We start from the raw sequence: 14,152 nt of genomic DNA, 5'->3' as shown, positions 1-14,152 counted from the left end.
AGGGAAAGATCTGCTAGAAGGAAGGCATTAAGGCATCCTTCATCAATATAGCGCGAGTGTAACCCATAGGCCAATAATGTGGAAGGAATCGAACGAAAGAGATGTAGTAACCCAACCAAAGTACGTTTCCAGCGTACATAAGATGTGGCTAGCACACGATAGAAATCCTCTGAACTAACCAATAATGAAAGCTGACACAGGAGCGAGGTATCCACCAATAGGGTCAAATGGAAACCAAGGTACTGCACGAATCCCAATGTGTGATAATGTAATCTGATGTTGAACACAAGGGAAACCACTCAGTCAAAGACACGTGATACCAATCGATTCTGAGCACAAGGTGACCTATCAATAATGAAAATAGGGCCAGGGTGCAACTCTAGGCCTCTCCTCAGAGCAAGGTGTCGTTGTCGATAAGGACAAGACCCGCCAGCAAGAAGCCAATGGAGACCTTCTCAAACCGGCACGAGTAAAGGACCAATATAGTTGATGTGATGATAGACATGATACTGACAACCAGGGATGGCCGACTAAAAAATGATTCAAGAGACACCACAGAGAGGACGACTCAAGCTAACTTCGCTTGAACAAAAGCATGACTCAGTGTGACTATGTGGCAGCATATGATGATTGTGTATCAGTTCGTCATGCAGGAGGCACGAAAGAACCCTCAATATGATCAGAAGATATAACCAATCGGGGGAGAACTGACTCAATAACAAGGTTACGACATACCTAAGTCAAACTAAATCCCGCCCAAATGGAGGAGACTTTGCTTTGAGTGCTTTGTTCAAGGGCGACACGACTAACTCTAGCTGCCAACAATAAATGGAAACACTGTCCCATTCCCACTCGTATTGGAATAATTTTTTTTTTGTCTTTTTCTGTTAAGCTTGAAAAAGCATAAAAGAATGCTATGGTATAGTGGAAAGAATGAGTGTCGATGAAACAGATGATCTAGTTCTTGGGAATAGAATGTTCCTATGCTCAATGCAGGGAGGTGAAAATTGGTCAGTGACACTCAAAGGTGCGTTCCTTCCACGAGTCAAGGTGTGTCAAGCTACAAAAGTCAAAGGTATGCAAGGTTGATTTTGCAGTCGTCATGGTCAAAAGTTGGCTTAAACACGAGTCCATGTGAAGCCGGCTCTAGGCCAAAAGGTGCAAGTGGTCAACATGCAATGCAGTAGTACAACTCAACACAAAGGAGCCTCTAGGGTATAAGGCCACAACAAAGCGAAGAAGCTAAGAGGAATGAGCCTTCAATGCATAAGTCATGGCAGGACTACAGAGGACTCCCGAGCCTACTCAAATCAGAGCAGCATGGGCAACAAATGTCAGTGAGGTGCTAACTACGATGCCCATGTAAAGGATGGCTCTACCATCATGTCATGGTTTCAAGAATCGGCGAGTGAAGATGGCTTACGAACCATAACACGATGTGGTCGACCCTATGGTAGATGTATCGACAAATGGAGGCTAGTATGCATAATGCAACAGAAAAATGGTGTCCCTAACCTATATGCCATTGAGAAAATGACACCTGCCATGATGGATCAGTAGTCATGGAACCATCTTGAATCTGTCAAAAAAACGTCCAAAATGTCCTGAAAAACAAACCATTCTCGAAAATCCAAGCTCCAATGTTAAAAGTCACATGAGGCCAAAAAAAATAAAATTTTGAAAAAATTTTGCATTTTCAAAACCTATAAAAGGGATTTTGGACTCACCATTTTTACCATTTGAGTTTGAGAGCAAAGAGTTGGAGAAAAAGGAGAAAACTTCCCGTACGCCAAGTTCAACCGTTCAAATTGTTCAAAAACCTCCAGGTAACTCTTATACTTAGCTTGCAATTGATTGTGACTGGTTTTAAGATTTTTAATTTATGTTTCACTGTTGAATTTTTTGCCAAAAATTTCACTGCGGCGTATACGCAGGTTGGTAATATGAAATCCGCGTACACGCGGGCCCTATACATGACTGTGTGCACAGGGACCCACGTATACGCCGCGAACATTTTTAACCAAAAAACTAACGATTGAAATCATTTTTTGCTCAAAATGCTGTTCACTTCGTGAGAAAGAGAGCACAGCGGTGGATAATGAAGTCATGAACGATACTGAAGCTTTGGATGCCCTACGAGGATGTCGTTTGCTTAAATTCTTCAAAATGCCGAATATGAAAGCAAACACATGTCTGCTTTAGATGCTCATTGATTAATTGGATGTCGAGGAGGATGCCTTTATGATTGACCAGATGCCACTCAGGGTAGAAGTGGAGGATATCTATTTCATCATGGGTCTTTCCCGAAGGGGAGAGGTAGTACATTCTCGGGGTAGGACACGGAGCAGTCTCACGATAGAGGACTACGTACAGATATATTGGTCGAGACATCACAAGAAGGTTGGGAGCCAGATTTCCATCACACATGTGGCGAGCTTATCACTGAGGATAATCCTGTTCACCATAGCTCGAGTGCATGGATTAGCCTATCTGTATCAGGAATCACGGCTAAACATGAGTTTTGCAGTTGAATGTCTCACCACTGTATTTGATTGTTGTAGTCCTCTTCTGGCCACCATGAAGAGCCATCTAACTTCTATCAAAATGGGAGAGACCAAAAACATTGGATATGGGACTATCCTGTGTTGTTTCTTTTTCGAGAAGGTTCACGTACTTCGCCCCAGGGTAGCAGCTTCCATCAGCACCGCACGAGATCCACGCATGGGCCGGTGGGCTAACCTGATGAAATGTCTGGGGGGTCGGGAGGTCCCAAGGACTACCTTTGACGATGAATTCTTCACCTGGTGGGATCAGAAGATCATCGCCGTAGATCACTACCCCTATGCTGGGCTGGATTTCTGAGGAGATCCTGATCTAGCATTACAACCGAATGCGGCATGGGGCGAGATTGGTAAGAATTTTTTGATAGTATGTTTTTTTTGGATTTTTCAAATATAATGATGCATTTTGAAAAATATTTTTGATGGGATTCAAATGACTAATATGATGATCATGTTCCAGATATTGGGCCGGTATGACCAGATGGGTTCCCACGGCATGGATGGTGTGGTCGAGGAGCCGAGGAGGCGGCTACTAATACAGAACGAACTCTACATAATGTCCAGCGACACTTGGCGAGACTGAGTTATCGAGTACTGATGGCTGCCATAGAGGATCTTCCTAAGGGTATGCAGCGTCATGTTGTTGGCATGCCATGTGACTAGGTTCGCACTTTTCAGCGTGTGGCCAATGCGATAGTTACCTACTTAGCCGCTCATCCTGAGCTGGGGCATTAGATATGTCGGACATGATTATGGGCATTTGAGTCCAAATTTTGTATATTTTTGGACAAACATATGTACACTCGAGGTGCTTTATGGTGTATATATATATATATATATATACAATTCAACTTTTTGATGCTTGATTTTATTGTGATGAATGATTGATGTGCCAGTCTAATTCTTGATTAGCAATAGAATCAGCTGACCAATTATGAGACCTTGGAATGTGAAAATAATTAATAGAAGTAAATGATCTTTGCAACAACCTCACCCTTAAATACTGGCGATATAAACATGGATCCCTTACCCGATAAATGTTGTTTAACTGTGACACTATCAATTGAGAATCAAGATAAACTACCAACGAGTCAATTCCATAATAAATTGCCTCGGATAGTAAATTAATGACGGCGGTATACTCAGCCATATTGTTTGAAGCGGGACTGATGCATACGCCTCTTGACACCATCAATTGACCAGTTGGATAATATAGTACCCAAGCGGCGAAAGTGAGATTCCGAGTGTGCTGACTAGCACCATTGGAGAATCCAAAATATACCAAGTCATCCATCAACACCTGCCACAACAGACCAAAAATTGTTGATATCAAAAAACTCTCGATGATATATGTACAAATATACATAATGTACAAAGAAGGCATTGCCTAATTCCTACTTAAGCAAAGTACTTCATTAGGTAGAGCCCATTACGGGGCTTCGCCAGCTTGTTTCCCTCAAAATCAATAAACTCATATGACCCTTTTCCTAAAACTTGTTTAATAATGAAAGGACTGTACCACATAGGCTTAAACTTGCGTGGCCCAAGGTGTCTTTATCTTGGTCATAGACCAAGACAAGGTCACCTTCAGAAAATACTCGAGGACAGATAGATTTATCATACTGCATTTTAACCCTTTTCTTATGAGCCTCATTCATCGTGGCGGCATCTCGACACTGCTCATCGAGATGTTCCAAGTGAAGGAGGTGCTCTTCGAGACTCGAAGTCTTTGGAAGGAGCTCAACAACTAACTTAAGAGATGGAATTTCACATTCAACTGGAAAGATAGATTCCATCCCATAAACCAACTAAAAAGGTGTAAAACCAGTAGCAGTCTTTACGAAGGTCCGGTATGCCCAAAGAGCCGAATACAACATAACGTGCCAATTGGACTGATTTTTGTCAATTGTCTGTTGGAGGATCGTCTTAAGAGTTTTATTGATTGCCTCGACTTGTCCATTGGCCTGAGGATAATAAGGAGACGAATGCTCCTGCCGGAAACCCAATTTAAGAGCCAATTCAGACATCAGTTGATTCTGGAAATGACTGCCATGATCAGTGACAATCTCTCTCAGGATACCGAATCTTGAGATAACCTGATTAAAAACGAACAATGCTATCGTGTCACTATCATTTTTATAAGTGGGCATGACCTCAACCCACTTCGTAAAGTAGTCTACAGCCACGATATTGTACCTGTGATTCGCTGCTGAAGGTGGATTACAAGTTATAAAATCAATACCCCACTTAGTAAAGGGACCGACGATGACAACGGGAAAAAGAGGAGCTCGATGTGCGTGCATCTTGAGAGTAAAAATTTGACAGGGGTGACAGCGTTTGACCTCTTCGACACAGTATTTAAAGAGTGAAGGCCAAAAATAGCTGCACGTAAGATGCGCTGGGCTGTAGCAAGCCCTGATAGAGGACCACCAAAAGCTCCACTGTGGCAGTCATTTAGCACTGACTCTACTTCCTCTAAGGTTAAACAATTCCGAAGGATTGAATCAACCCCTCGACGGTATAATGTGTCACCAATGATAACATAATTTGTAGCCAAGTGACGTAATTTTCGACGTTCATCCTTGGTGAAAGTAGAGGGAAACTTCGAAGTTTGGAGATAGACAATGATATCTCCATACCAAGGGTTGAGTGAAGAGATGAGGAATAAATGTTCGTCGGGAAAACTTTCCTCATAAACAGTATCCTCTCCACAAGGAAGCTCAAAAATTAGCTCAGCGAAAACCATGGATTTCTTAGACTTGGCAGACAAGAACTCGAGATCAAATTCTTGAAAAATGACTATCCATCGATTATATTTGCCCCCAATCACTCACCTACTGAGGAAAAATTGAAAAGGATTGACCGCCGCTAAGACAAAAGTTTTACGTAGTAGGATATAATGACGGAGCCGCTAGATAACATGGATAGCTGGCAAGGCCAACTTCTTAACTGGAGAATAGTAAAGTTCAGGACCTATTAAGCCTCAGCTCAAGTAATAAATCACATGCTCAGTGAGAGCATCGTCCTCCTGAATGAGAACCATACCAATGGTTGATTCTACTGCAGCGAGATATAAAAGGAAGTCTCTACCATAATCCGGTGGACTCAAAATCAGGGCAAAGACTAATGCCTTTTTCAAAGCATCGAACGACCATTGTGCAAAGTCATCCCACACAAATGGAACTCCTTTCCATAGCAAACGCATGAACCCTTTAGTGATCTCGGCATAGTTTGCTATAAACCATCTTAAGAAATTAGCCTTCCCTTAAAGACTTTGATGTTGTCGAATTGAGGACCAGGGAGGCAACTGAACTATTGCCTCAACCTTGAAGGGAGCAACCCGAATCCCTTCATTTGACACAATGAACCCTAACAACCGATCAGGCGTAACCGCAAAAATGCACTTGTTGGGATTCAACTGGATTTTATAAAAATGACATCGCTCGAAAACCATTCGAAGATGACTAGGGTGATCAGTTCTCTTTTGAGAACGAGCAGTGAGATCATCCAAGTATGCTTCGATGATATGTTTGATGTCATGGAAAGCATATGACATGGCCCACTGAATAGTGGCTCTACAATTTTTAAGACCAAAAGGCATCTTTCTATATGAAAAGGTACCCCAGGGACATATAAAGGTTGTCTTATGTTGATCTTCAAGATGGATAGAAATTTGATTATAACCAGAAAAACCATCCATGAAGGAAAAAATCTCATTACCCACACACTCGTCGATAATTTGATCAATGAATGGCGTGGGGTAATTATCTTTCGGACAAGCCTTGTTTAGGTCCCTAAAATATATGCATACTTGGATTGTTCCTTGCTTTTTATCCACAGGGACTAGATTAGAAACCCAATCAGTAAGAGGAATGGGGTATATGAAACCTGCCTTTAGCAGCTTCTCAACTTCAGCTTTGATAGTTGCTGCTTTCCTAGGGTTAATCAGCCGAAGCCTTGGACAAACTGGTTTGGCATTTTCATACGTCTTGATCTCATGTTGAACTATAGATGGGTCAATGCTAGGTGTTTCTTCATAAGACCAAGCAAATACATCTCGAAATTCCTTGAATAGGTTGGTGTAAATTTGAATTTCTTTAGGGGAACATTCAATTCTGACGAAGAGATTCTCGATCACTTTAGGGTCCCTAGAGATGTTTATAGGTATCTTTTTTGAAATCACCGACATATTACCTTCAGCACGAATGTGTTCTAGAGCCAAAGGATTTGACACCGTACAAACATCACTCGTAAAGAGCTTGGAGAATCTAGATTCTACTTCCTGCAATGGAGGAAGAAAGTATGAGCGATGGTGTAAGTCTTCCCAAGGTCGATCTATAACCATCATTGCTTCGAGGATTGCTTCTTTAGAAGGTAAAACCGAATCTAAGCAGTCCAAAGCAGAGGTAGAATCAAGGCTCCAGGCCAAGGCCACATCACCATCTAACTCCTCTTCGGAAAAAGGAGTAGAATGGTCATCTGCAGAGTTGACGATAGACTGATATCTAAGCTCAGCTGCAGATATAGGGAATGCCATTCCATTTACTTGTCCTTCAACTAATGTGGTCGTAGGTGAAGGCAAGGTTCAAGGGTCTGAAAAATAATGAGTTCGGAAGAACTCTTCTCTAGGAGACTCCTTAGATGATGAAATGGTATTGATTCTAGCGAAAGGAGAGGGAAGATCAAAGGTACCCATCAATGAGGAATACATCCCTACTCCTAAATTCTCAGTAGGCAGACGAGGCTTATCCGCTAAAGGAAAAATAGAGTTAGAGCTTGCTTGAGGATCGACTAGAAAATAATCCAATTGATCAACCTTAATGATTTTCCCCTCATGAGGAAAGCAAATGACATGAAGCAGAGTCGAAACAATGACGTCCATTTCGTATACCCAGTTCCTTCCTAAGAGGAGATTGTAGTCTAGGTTAGCATCTATGACTTCTACTTCAATATTGATGACCTCCCCCCAAAAAAATATAGGAAAGGCCGGGATAATACTATGCGGCTTATGAGAATTACCATCAAATGCAGTCAAGATGGTAGGTGAAGGAACAGGCAAAGGTGATCTAATAGCCTTCCAGCACGACATCGACATGATGCATGTGGAAGCTCCTTCATCGATAACATTACGAGAAATGTTAATTTTCCAATATGTATACTTTATTTGGAAAGCCATATGATGAGGGAGTCTCTTTTTGACATTTAACATGTCAAAAGTTAGCACTAAAGAGTTAGTCGGATCAACTACCCCAATCGCGGAAAGTAAAGCACTTCGTTGAGTCAGACACGACTGGAGAACCTATAAACAAAACATGGCGCACGGACTCTGAGCCAGATCCTCAACAATGGAGTAATTTTGGGTGGCCCTGGCATTAGGATTAATAGTCACGCGTTTAGCGGAACCTTTCGATATCCGTGGTATATTCTCGACAGGGGTCACTCAATATGATGGTCAGTATTTCCGGGACCAGTCCTTTCCTTGGAAGTTTCGGCTTCACCGTAATCACATGACTGAGTATCCACATGGATGTTAGGACCCATCATGAAAACATTTGATGATTTTTCCCCTTCCTGGTTGCCCCCTGCAGAAGTTCCAGGGTTTGAACTCGCACCAACAAGAAGTTGTTGCCCTTGGGGAAAAGGGTTAGTTAACACAGCCTTAGAACTAGAAGTCCCTCGCTGCCCTAACAAGTGCTGAGCATCTTCAATATTGGGGAAGAGGTGAGTTAAATGGTCTCCACTGCACAACTTGCATGGAAACTTGACTTTCTTTCTAGACTCATTTCTACCACCACCAACATTATTGCCGGATTTATTTGCGTCAACCTTCCCATCCTGGTTCTTTTTCTTACCTCGTCCTTCTTTATTCATTGGAATTTTGATTTCCTTTGGTATCATCAGATTGGATGGCATTAATCGAAGTGGTTCGGGAAGCCGGAGGGTTAGACGATGTGACTTGGTTGTTGGAAGCAATTTCTAAAGACAACTGCTGCAATTGGTTCAACAAGTTCACCGCATTTTTGTCTACCGGCCCAACGATACCATCCACATCGGGCCTTGGCTTCGACTTAGACCAGGAGCATCTGACAAGTATTTTTGTAGGATCCCAGACTGAGAGTAGATCAATTCTAATTGCTGGGCCCTAAAAATGGCTTGCTCCTCAGAATAGACTCTGGACATGGAGACATCCTTAGAGATATCGGGTTGTAAGGATTTCAAAAACCATTCGAGATGGTACTCTGGAGGGATTTTGGCTTTAATGAGCCTCTTTCTCAGTCTCCATTCCTAATATGGTCAGAAATGCGAGTTTCCTTATCCTCACAAAAAGTCGCCAGAAGTTCAGTTCCGACATCATAATGGACAGGCAACTGAAATGATTTAAGAAAATATTAGCTAAGTCAGCGAAAGATGTAAATCTGCCTTCTGGAAACTCTATATACCATTTGGCCACATTACCAGTCAAGGTGCATTGAAAAAGTCTCAACCTAATCGAATCATCGATAAGGGAGTTAGATGAGAACCACAAATGGAATATGGTTACATGGTTGCTTGGATCTTCACCGCTCTTCCCTTCGAATTTTGGAATGTCTGAAGGGATTTTGGTTGGGACGAGAGGCCAGGCAAGATTGTATTTGATTGGATCGTTTGTTAACTTAGTGAGATCTGGAAAGTTCAAAGTTCCCAGAAATGGAAACCTAGGAGGACCTTAGGGATTCCACCCAGACTAGGCGGAGTTCGCAAAGTTCTGAAAAGATTGGCCTGCATTTTGAAAGGCACCAGGCTACCCGAAGTAACTAGCAAAACCGGCTGAACCAAAAGGCAAGCCTTGTGATCCAGCAAAATTCAGAGTTTGACCAACTCCAGCCGCAAAGCCTCCATAACTAGCAAAGTTTCCTCCTAAAGGATTATAAGTAGTTGATAACCATTGATACAGATTCCAAGCCGAAGCTAAGGGAGGAATACTTTGAAATGAACTAACTGTGGAGTACGGCCTATTCCCTTGTTGGCTAAAAAACGAATTTCTAGTTCCTGCGCCACTAACCCCAGGGTTAGTCCAACCTTGAAAAGGGTTGCTGATTTGTCCTATAGAAGAAGAAGGCATGGATCCTATTATTGGGTTGGAATGTGGTATATGACCACTTCCGAAAGGAAAACCCTGGAATGAAGCCGATCCACCCATCATGGACGTGGCGGCACTAAACGGAACTGATGGAATACCCTGTGAATGGGTTCCAAATGGGAAGAATCCAGAACCAAAATCATTGGTTTGGGAATTTCCACTCATGGACGGACTGGAGGCAGAACCAACTAAAGATGTGCTAGCAAAAGATCCAAAAAAATAAGCAGAGGAGATGGAAATCATTCCTCCCCCTTGTATCGATGTTGGAGTATGCATAGTTGTAGCACTTGTAGTAGAAGCCATGCTTCCAGTAGTGGTCATTGATGGTAGGTGCGTAGCATAACTTGGACATGACGGTCTATGCATTGGAGTCCCAACGTATTGTAACACGTCCGGATGGCTAGATGGTAGGGGATAATTCTGGGCCGCTAACAACTCTGAGAGTTCTTCTACCTCTATGTTATTCTCTGCTTGAAAGAGAACTCGAGAAAGAACTAGAGTGTTCCTCTCTTGTTCTGCAGAAGTGTCAGGCCTTTCTTGAACACTAATGCCCCGGAGAGGAGGATCAATCCCCGATGTGTCAACTGCCGTGGGATGAAACCCACCAGCAGTATTACCTCTGCGCCTTCTAGGAGAAGGCTCTAAACTTGGTGGTGAAAGACCACGAAGTCTTTGAGACCGTCTAGGTGATCGGTCATCCACTTTGAATTTTTTATTAAAATCTAACTAAAGACTCAAAAAATTTAAAGCTAGGCCAACTAAGAGCACAGAGAACACACTATAAAGTCCCTAAAGATATTAGCCAGTCAAACAACTTCCGAGTATTTCTGCTCCGAGTGATTAGGGTCGGACACCAAAATACAAGGAAGTAAATTAAGGGGCCTTCCGAAGATAGTCTAGGATGATGAGGGCCCAGTCCTATCAGCGAAGGTAACAGAGGAAGTTACACTGACCTCCTAACAACAACTTATGACGGTGCAAGCCCCCAAGCTTCGCAAGGGTGCCCTCCAGTAGTACCATTGAGAGTGATGCAACGTCGACCTCAGGTGCCATGGTATTCCCGTCTGTAGCCACCTATGTAGATCCCTAGGAGTAGCAACTATGGATACAAAATCATCGCAGAAGCTAGCGGAACAGTCGTGAGGTAAGTTCAGACAAGTAGGAGAGGGGGTATCTCTCTTCCCTATCTTCACAAATCCTCGTGCTTAACTCCCAGATCCGGAGCTTTCCTGGTCTTCTTAAAACTATTGGATTTTCACTCACTATTCAGACTCCTATGTTTGACAATTTAAATGGCTTTGGAGAGTTAACTCTCCACTCGCCTAATCCAAGGCCCTAAAATCCTAAAACTTGTTGGTGTATCTAACTTAAAAAAAAGTTTTAGTGAATTTTAATTAGCGCTTGATTTTAAAATAGGTTGTTCTATAAGTCACGGGATAAACGGAAGTGAAACTAGTGGTGTTTTGATGCAAAATAAATTAATAAAAACCTAACTATATGCACATGCACTTGTTTTCATTTTTCGATGAAAAGTAATCTCTACAGGGTCTAGAGGAACTTCTAATAAAACCAATTTGTCTTTTCTTTTCATTAATTCACGCTTCACACTCACAAAATTTAACAAAGCTATGAATGCCTAAAAAGATATGCAAATCTATCCTAATGCAACAAATATATGCTGATGCAAGATTCAAAACTACTCTAGAAACAAGAAATGAAAGTTGCTTGCTTATCAATTTTTATTTTTCCACTAAAAATGTCTAGATGGAACATGAGATGCTACCATTCATTTCGTCTAAACACTAAAAATAAGTTCCAATATAGAGAAAAGAACTTTCATTCACTAAAAGGAAACCAAATGAAAACAAAGTTCAAGAAAGCAAAACTAAGTTGTTCAAAAAGTTTTCTTCAAAAGCAACAACAAAAACGTCTTTTCAAAAAATGCTATCAACAAGACTGAAACTTTGTGATTGACGAATAGGCAAAAAACACTTTTGCAAGTTGACACCAAACAATGGATGAAAACTCAACAAAAAGAAATGTGTTTAAGGATGCTCTTAACAATCAAAAGCAGCAATTAAATCTTTGGCAACAAAAACCAAAAAGATCAGAAAGACAAATTTCAAGAAAGTATCAATCAACAACTTTCATGAAACAAAGAAGTGGATGGTCACAAAAAGCGATTTTGTCAAGCAAACAAAAAGTCACCAAAAGCAAGATTTAACACAAAGATTGAAATCAATCTTCCTACCCTGATGAATCAGAGCAGCCAAGATTCCCAGCAAGAAATCTTGCATGCTTAATCAAAAAACGATGATGCTTGCAACAAGAAAAAAAAGACCAATACCCCTTACAATCAGAGAGAATTTGGAACAAGATGCTTGCTCTAAAACTAACAACTGATACTGGAAAGTGATTGTTTCAGACTGAATCAAACCACCAGACAGACCTTCAGAGACAAAAAGGTTTAAAAATCTTGAAAATTGCAAGATATACGCGACTGTACTTATGTACAGATTGTGTGTATACATGACTGTGCCTAATGAAACCTGCGTATACGTGGGTTCACTTAAGGAAACATGCGTATATACACTTCTATAACTAAGAAAAACAACGTATATGAAAGATTTCAAGAAAAATAAAAAACAAACTGAAGAAACTAGCAAAACTTAGAATTCAAGAACACACCACACAGCAACAGCAAGCAAACAGGCAGATGAGCCCTGATTGGCTTGAAAACACCCAAACTGGGAAAAACAACAATGTTGTCCCTAGTGGAGTCGCCAATTCTGTTAAGGGAAATGTTCCCCTAGGGCTTTTGGGTTGAAACCCTAGCAGACTGAAAGTTGTCTATACAAAGAAACACACATTCACACAGCCATTATGCTATTATAAGTAAATTCTATGATAAGGCGGCATACCATAGGTCCTACGTTTGAGAATGTCCTTTAGGGTCCAAACCCTTCTTCAAGTTCCTTTTTCTCCATTGTCCTGCAAAACAACCAATTCCAAAGAACAAAATTGTATATGGACAAAACCTTATAAAGAAACCATCTTCATGTTATAAAGAAAAGGTAGTTAGTTATGAACTTTTAAACAACCATTCACATATGAATTCCAACATGAATATCATAAACATAAAGAAGATTTATATCAGGAACCAAGACACGTGTTTCTTTTATTATAGACAAATAAAGTACAGAAAAGGAATAATTTCACCTGACTCACCTTTCGCAGGCTCCAAGCAAAGCTTCCTTCCGGATTCGTCCAGCCTCAAGCCTTTAACAAAATCCTTCCATGACTTACTCCATGATGTCACAAGTAGTGGATGAACATCAACACATAAGGAAACGAGGGTTTCCTGTACGAACGGGGAAAGTGCAGAAGGCACAAGGGTCTTCAGACCTGGTCAGGGGAAAAATCTCAGCATAATTACCTTTCTCTCTCTTCTCTCCTCGCTTAGGCATTCCCATTGAGGTCTTTTTATACCTCTCCCAAAGTAGTTTTTTAGTTGGGAGTTGGTAGGGAACAGTTGGGCCACGGGCACTAACAGGTGATCAACAGGTAAAACCCGCGATCTCTGCCCGAAATTAAGGATTTTTATATTTTTTTAAGTGTTTTAATACATATACGCGGGTTGGATATATGCCTACCCACGTATACACATGTTTAACTCAGGCCAATGTCATGTATAAGCGATAAAACATTGTTTTTTAAATTTTGGACCAGGTCTAGAAGGAGGGGTTGCCCTAGGCCATGAGTGGAGCATCACAAACCATAAGAGTGAGATTTGAAGCTATAACAGCAGGAATAGTTTTGGTTGCAAATCAAAGCATTTTCACTAGGGTTTTAAATTATTTTTCAATGTTTTTACTGTTGCATCGCCATGCTACAAGTCATGTTCCTACTAGTTTCTTAGCCTCTCGATGCCTAAGCTAAGGCTTAGCGAATTTGATTGTTTTTTCAAACCCTAACCAAGGTTTCTATATAACTTTGATAGATTTATTATGCTTATCCTAAAACATTTATGGTGTGAGTTACAAATCTCATACAATTTCTTTTATTTCAGATTAACCTTATGGCTTGGGCCTTATTTGTATGGATATATATTTCGAATGGATTTCAAATTTAATTATATACATATTTCTCATTTCATTTCATTTCAATATGACTGTGTATGATTTCTTCCACTATCGTGTATGTGTATGTGTATATCTATCTATCTCTCTCTCTCTCTCTCTCTCTCTCTCTCTCTCTCTATATATATATATATATATATATATATATTATGTTTGTCTCATACAAATATTGGTTAACTTATTGTCTTATGATACCTTCTAGTTACTATTGTATAATAGTTAATGAAATACAATATATATGGTTCCTATATTTTCCTTCCTTAAGAGAATCGTAATTAATACTTTTAGGAACTAGTTCCCTCCTTTCAATATAATTGTCTTGAAATTTCGCC

This window comes from Pinus tabuliformis, chromosome 9, assembly GCF_031772625.1.
Source record: "Pinus tabuliformis cultivar Carrire ecotype Pingquan chromosome 9, CPIR1, whole genome shotgun sequence".
In the NCBI taxonomy this organism is placed as follows: domain Eukaryota; kingdom Viridiplantae; phylum Streptophyta; class Pinopsida; order Pinales; family Pinaceae; genus Pinus; species Pinus tabuliformis.
The sequence above is the reverse complement of the archived record's forward strand: the minus strand, read 5'-3'. Positions refer to the sequence as shown.